Raw genomic sequence first — 7770 nt, 5'->3', positions numbered from 1 at the left:
ACGCACACACACACACACACACACACACACTAAATATTTCCTAGAGAGAGAGATAATGACACTGTGCAGGTGAGACTCTGGTAAGACTCGCTTTAGCAGCAGAACTAAAAGGAAGAAGCAGAAGGAAACACTGACATGAGTACTTGGATTGTAGTACCTGTAAGTACCTGTACTGTAGTACCTCTACTTTAGTACCTGTACTGTAGTACCTGTAAGAACCTGTACTGTACGAGGTGAAGTAAGGTATCTCGCGCTCTTGTAGATTTAGCTGTGTTTTATCCTTCTATTGCCCCTGTTCTTTCCTTGGTTTTCTGACATGCAGTTCATTGCATTCATGTTGAGATGTTTCCTGGTGTCTGCAGGTTCTCTGGGTGGGAGAAGAATGAGCTTCAGCAGGCTATTGGGGATGAGAGAGTATTTAAAGGAAAGCATGCAACATGCGGGGTATCATCCAACCAACATCTTCATCCTTGTCCCTTGAGGTTTGCAAAGCCTTTGCAATGTGTCAAGTCAAGAAGCTTTTATTGTCATTTCAACCATATATGTGTGACGCAGTACATGAGACAACGTTCCTCCAGAACCCTGGTGTTCCATACAACAACATAAAGCTACAAACAGAACACAGGGTTTAGGACTGTAAGTGTCCTCAACACATAAAGTGCATCGTGTGCAACCTGGTGCAAACAGTGCAACACAACACAAGACAGTGTAGGACAACACAAGACAGTGCAACACAACACAAGACAGTGCAACACAACACAAGACAGTATAGGACAACACAAGACAGTGTAGGAAAACACAAGACAGTGTAAGACAACACAAGACAGTGTAGGACAACACAAGACAGTGCAACACAACACAAGACAGTGCAACACAACACAAGACAGTATAGGACAACACAAGACAGTGTAGGACAACACAAGACAGTGCAACACAACACATTTTAAACATAACTTTATTAATAAAAGAAAATGTTCTAAAGTCCAGCACCAGGGACGGAGTGAGAGATGTGGATTAACGTTCATAAAAGATCATCAGCTCCATTTCATATCTTTCTCCATATCTTCATAATGATGTTTAGTTGTTTTTACTGCTGTATTGTAATTATAATTAATATTCCATTCATATCATACTGGTAGATGATTAGGATCACGAGAAATCAATAGGTATCATGGTTGCTTCTACTGTGTGCATCTACTCACGAGCATTTTACTACATTTTACTAGATCACAGAACATCTGCATGAGCTCCTCCATCTGTGTTGCGTTCAAGAACAAGAGCAGCAGAAACTTATTCTAACAGGAAGTAATAGCTTTCACTTTCACTTCTCCCGCGCTCTCTCTCTTTCTCTCTCTCTCTCATTCCCCCTCCTTTTCTCTCTCTCTCTCTCTCTCTCTCTCTCTCTCTCTCTCTCTCTCTCTCTCTCTTTCTCTCCTTTTCTCTCTCACTCTCTCTCTCTCTCTCTCCTTGTCTCCCCCCCCCTCTCTCTCTCTCTCTCTCTCTCTCTCTCTCTCTCTCATTCCCCCTCCCTTTCTCTCTCTCTCCTTTTCTCTCTCACTGTCTCTCTCTCTCCTTTTCTCTCTCTCTCTCTCCTTTTCTCTCTCTCTCTCTCTCTCTCTCTCTTGTCTCTCCCTCTCTCTCTGTCATTCCCCCTTCCTTTCTCTCTCTCTCTCTCTCTGTCTCTCTCTCTCTCTCTCTCTCTCTCTCTCTCTCTCTCTCTCTCCTTTAAAGCCCTCAAGCACAAAAAAGCTAGGATGATTGACCTGCTAGACATTACAGCACAGGGGGCGCTGGTCCGCTCACGCTTCAAGAATGCGGCTGAGATGGATGCTCCATCAAAGCTCTTCTTTAGTCTAGAGCGGAAGAATGGACAAAAAAGATTCATGCATGCAGTGCGAACGGAGTCAGGGGATCTCTTATCGGAGTCCACTGAAATTTGCAGGCAGACAGTAAGCTTCTATGAGAAGCTGTACAGTAGTGAACTGTCAGAGGCACAGATAGCGGAGGAGAGTTTTCTTGTGGACTTGCCTAAGCTCTCTGAGCAAGCAGCCAGAGAGATGGATGGGGAGTTGACGCTGGTTGAACTTCACAAGGCCCTCCAAGGCATGGACAATGGGCGGGCGCCGGGTATTGACGGTCTCCCTGTCGATTTTTACAAAGCCTTCTGGGCAGTGATAGGGGAGGATGTGCCAGAGGTCCTGAGGGACAGTGTACGGAGAGGAAAGCTCCCATTGAGCAGTAGGAGAGCCGTTCTGACCCTACTGCCAAAGAAGGGAGACCTGACCCACCTAAAGAACTGGCGCCCGGTCTCATTACTGTGCACTGACATCAAACTTCTCTCAAAAGCATTAACTTTGAGACTAACTAAGGTGATGGAGCAGATCACTCACCGGGACCAGTCGTACTGTGTGCCTGATAGGTCGATATTTGATTCGTGATATTTTGGACGTCTCCAGGCTATTGGGGTTGAAGACTGGCCTGATTTTTCTGGACCAGGAAAAGGCTTTTGACCGGGTTGAGGATAAATATTTTTGGAAGGTGCGGAAACCTTTGGGTTCAACCCAGGCTTCATGGCCATGATCAAGGTGTTGTATTGTGAAATTGAGAGTGTATTGAAGGTTAATGGTGGTTTATGTGCCCCTTTTAGAGTGCACAGAGGCATCAGACAAGGCTGCTCTCTGTCAGGTATGTTGTACACTCTTGCAATTGAACCACTTTTATGTAAACTGAGACGTCATCTGTCTGGTTTTAAGATTCCACGTAGCGCTGCTTCTATCTGTTTGTCAACGTATGCAGATGACCTGGTTGTTATGGTAGGCTCACAAGATGATGTGAATATTTTGAGTGATGTTTTAAATGAATTTCAAATTTTGTCCTCTGCCAAGGTCAACTGGGGAAAGAGTCAAGCTATTTTAGTTGGGGAGTGGGGAGGAGAGCAGCCTTCACTACCAGGGGGTCTGGTGTGGAAGAATGGTGGGTTTAAGTATTTGGGTGTCTACCTTGGAAATAATGCGTGTGTACATAAAAACTGGGAAGGCACCATGGAGCTTGTTAAAGGCAAATTGTGCAGGTGAAAGCGGCTGCTCCCAAGGATGTCCTACAAGGGGCGAATGTTGGTAATCAACAACCTAGCCGCGTCGACCCTCTGGCACAAGCTGGCATGTGTGGAGCCACCACCGAACCTGCTGGCAAACATCCAGGCTCTGCTAGTGGACTTCTTTTGGGACGGTCTACACTGGGTTCCTCGGAGTGTTCTTCACCTGCCCAAGGAGGAAGGGGGGCAGGGGCTGATCCATCTAGCCTGCAGCTTTCCGCCTGCAGTTCCTCCAGAGACTTCTCACTGGACCGGAAGACGTGGCATGGAGAGCAGCAGCCCATGGAATTTTATGCACAGTCGGACTACTGGGGCTGGACCGAACTTTGTTTTTAATGGACACAAAGACGCTGGATGTTTGTGGATTACCAGTTTTTTACCGTGGGCTTTTTAAAATCTGGAACTGTTTTGCGAAACAAAGAAAGGACCGTGGTACGCTCTACTAGCTGCTGGAGGAGCCCCTGGTTCATGGTGGACGGCTGGACATCTCCAGTGCGACAGCTCCTGCACTGTCCAGAACGCTCATCGTCTCAAGGGTTGTGACACTCCGGGAGCTGGTGGGTATCGCAGGTGAGGACCTTTCGCGGACAGAGGACCTGGCAGCACGTGTGGGTCTGCGGTCCCTGCGTGTTGTAAATCGGCTCCTACACCGATGGAGGTCTGCCCTAACACTGTAGGAGCATGTTCTGCTGAGTAGCTACCAGACCACCGAGGCCTGTTCCACAGAGGCGGGACCTTTTCCTCGGCTGGACATTGCTCCCGACCTTGACGGGTGTGAAGGCCCGCTCCTGGAGTATCGGGGTGAGAGTGCGATGAACTTTGGGTCCGTGTCGGGGAAGCTGCTCTACAGAGCCTGTGTGAAAGTTCTGAACAAGAACACACTGAGTGGGAGGGTAGACACCCCATGGAGAAAGGTTTTGGGTTTTAATGAGGATGTTAAGCCAGAATGGGGGGCGCTTTATAAACCACCATTAACAAAAAGAGCTGCTGACCTCCAATGGAGGGTTTTACATGGTATTATGTCTGTAAACGCTTTTATTTCGGTTTTAAATCCTGACGTTACGCATGACTGTCCTTTCTGTTCACAGAGGGAAACTGTATTTCACGCTTTTATTTATTGCCCCAGGTTACAGTCACTGTTTGTTTTTTTACAGAATGTCTTAAGGTCCTTTTCTGTTGATTTTAATGTTCAGGTTTTTATTCTTGGTTTTAAATATGTCAGGGCACACAGGCTCAAATGCCAGCTGATTAATTTTATCTTTGGTCAGGCAAAAATGGCGATCTATCTGAGCAGGAAGAACAAAATCGCTCAAAACTTGGACTGTGATGCGAAAAAAAAATTTCCAGACTTGTTAAATCAAGGATTTTTAGTTGATTTTAATTTTTATAAAAGCATGAACGATTTAATGAAGTATAATGAAGTGTGGTGTTGGGAGGAAGCTCTGTGCTCAGTGGAAGGAGGAGAACTCTGTTTTACACCAGAGCTAAAATAACTTTTAATCAGTTTTTAACTGCTCACTGACTTCAGTTTGTTGAAATGGTTTGATGTACTTTTTATTTATTGGTTTATTTATTTGCTTATTGAGTCTCCATGTGTTCAAGCGAGATGTGACCTGTTCCAATAATGGACCGTAAAAAGTCAAAAAGGTCTCTCTCTCTCTCTCTCTCTCTCTCTCTCTCTCTCTCTCTCTCTCTCTCTCCTTTTCTCTCTCTCTCTCTCTCTCTCTCTCTCTCTCTCTCTCTCTCTCTCTCCCCTCTCTCTCTCTCTCTCTCTCTCTCTGTACCAGCTCCTCTCGAGGAGTGTTTTAACAGCGATCATTCAAGTCAAGTTTATTTCTATAGCTCTTTTCACAACAGACATTGTCTCAAAGCAGCTTTACAGAAATCAACAGTGAAGGTAAACGGTGTGTGTTTATCTCTGATGAGCACCGTGGCGACTGTGGTGAAGGAAAAACTCCCTTAGATGTAATGAGGAAGAAACCTCGAGAGGAACCAGACTCAAAAGGGAAACCCATCCTCATTTGGGTGACATCAAGAGTTTGATCATAAATCTTTCAACAATACAGAACACTGGAGAGTGAGAACTAACATGAGCACTGGAGTATAAGATTATAAGTAAATGTTCTTTCTGCAGTCTTTGGTATAAAAGTAGGAGCTACTGAGCTCAACATTTGTGATCATCACAGATCCAGCATCAGCTTTCTTCATGCCAGAGCCTTTAAACACTCCAGGAGGTCCAATGTCAAAACTCCACACATGTAGTGGGATCCAAATGGCACTGGTACGTAGGATGTTTGCAGGCATCTACTTCTTTAAAGTCCATAATCTTCATGAGGTGGGACATGACTGGAGCTGGAGGAACCTCAGGAAGCCTCGGGATGGGGAGAGAAAGAGAAGCAGTGGAGAGGAATTAGCGTAGCTGCTGTTCATGATATTAACAGCACAAGTTGATAATGTGATGTGATCAGATGTTCTGGAGCACAAGGTTATGATGTGATGTGTGTTATGTGTAGAACTCGCTAAAAACATACGTCTTTAATCTGCACTTAAACTGGGAGAGTGTGTCTGAACCCCAAACACTGTCAGGAAGACTATTCCAGAGTTTAGGAGCTAAATGTGAAAATGCTCTACCACCTTTAGTGGACTTTGCTATTCTTTGCTATTTAGCTTTATACAGATGTTTCCAGAAGAAACGAATGTATAAGTTTGTTTCTTACTATTGTAAGTCTGTTTCTTTCTTCTTTCTGGATCTATCAGATTCATCCTGATGCTCTGGCCCTCAGGGTGGAGATCACTCACGGCTGCTGAGGATGGTTCCACATTAACAGTTCATGAGGTTACAGAGATAAACTCAAGAAGATATCTATTTAATGTAATTGAAATAACCAGCGATGGTCACATTAGGGCCTGTGGGCCAAAGTCGGTTCGTGATGAGTTTTGATTTGGTTCAGCATGCTGTATATATGAAAAGACGACAAAAACGATAAACTGCCATATAAAAAAGAAAGAGCAGCTTCATGTCTCTTGATAGAAATCACTGAATAACTGTTGTAGGTGCACAGTTGTGGTTGTAGTGTAGAGGTTTGGAGTGTAACTGGGTTTGTTGCTTTAGTAAAATGGTTTTCGCCTCCAGATGTGAAACGTCTCTCTGTAATGCCACGTGTTGTTATATTGTGTTTTAATATTGTATGGATGGTTTCTATTATTGTGACGTGATAGTGGTGGATTAAGAGGTGGATTAAGTCGGGTACGTCCTCACTTAAGGCCCAGGTACCAAATACACGGCCTGCCACTGATTAGAACACAGCCTGTTGTACAAATGAAATATAAGAACATTTTTAGCTCGACTGGTTCATTTTGGATTGATTGGGAACCAAAACCTTTTGCATTGAGTATTTTTAGCTGATATTTGTGGTGAACTGAACTGGAAATCTCTCAGCAGGTTTGAATTTCCACTCAACATGCACAAAATATATCACTTTGGTATTGTGTTCAGCCTGATCAAAACCACATCCTGTTAAATCTAGAGCATCGTCAGCTGAAAGGTTTTTTTATTACCTGGCCAGAACCACTGTGTGCTTTTTAATTATAGCTATAACATCAGCCAGAGCCAGAAGAACCTTTATATAGTCTGTTATATTTTAATACATTAAACTACAACATACCCTGTAGACAGCAGTTTTATTATAACAGACCATCAATTACAAAGCTTCACTTCTATTCAAGAGAACGACTTCATTTCATTTATTTCCTCATCAAAATCATCAACCTGCATCTCGATCCCTCACCTACAAGTTTCCTCAAACAGATCATTCCAGAGGGAATTGAACCTGTTTTAAAATAATAAACTCTTCCATTAGCACTGGTTTTGTACCCAAATCCTTCAAACTGCAGTATCAACCCCCTAATTAAGAAACCTGACCTTCACCCTGTCAGCTGTCCAACTACAGTCCAATATCAAACCTCCCCTTTATCTCCAAGATTCTAGAAAAGGTTGTAGCACAGCAGTTCTGCTCACATCTACTGAGGAACAACATTTATGAAATGTATCAGTCAGGATTTCGGCTTCATCATAGCACAGAGATGGACTTAATGAGGAAGAAACTCTGATAGGAACCAGACTCAAGGGAACTTCATCATTAACACCAAATGTCCATCATTACAGTTTCATCATTGTTGAGGTTATAAACTGTTCAGTGATGGAGACTTGATTGTAAAACTGTTATGAAACTACTACAGCAAACTGTTTATTAGAATATATTCATTATGTGTGTTTATTATTGTTTATTACTGTTAATTACAGTGCAAATCCACCCTTACATTCTTAAGTTTAAGCTCCACACGAACCTCATGGATGTTTAGGCTGTTCATGTTTATCCTCAGCTGCATCAAGTGGTTTTTAATCGAAGAGAACTTTATCCAGACGTAAGGGTGTCAGGATGAATCAGGCAGATCCAGAAAGAAGAAAGGGACAGGAACATTGGTACCTCAGAAGCATGTTTAACTCCGCAGAGTGATGAGCGAGTTTTCTGCATCCTGTAACAACATGCATCTTATTTTATATAAAACATATAAATAAATAAACATGGGTGCTATACAATCATACAGATATATATATATATATATATATATATATATATATATATATATATATATATATATATATATATATATAT

This window comes from Silurus aristotelis (assembly GCF_946808225.1).
Source record: "Silurus aristotelis genome assembly, chromosome: 7".
In the NCBI taxonomy this organism is placed as follows: domain Eukaryota; kingdom Metazoa; phylum Chordata; class Actinopteri; order Siluriformes; family Siluridae; genus Silurus; species Silurus aristotelis.
Note: the sequence above shows the minus strand (reverse complement) of the source record.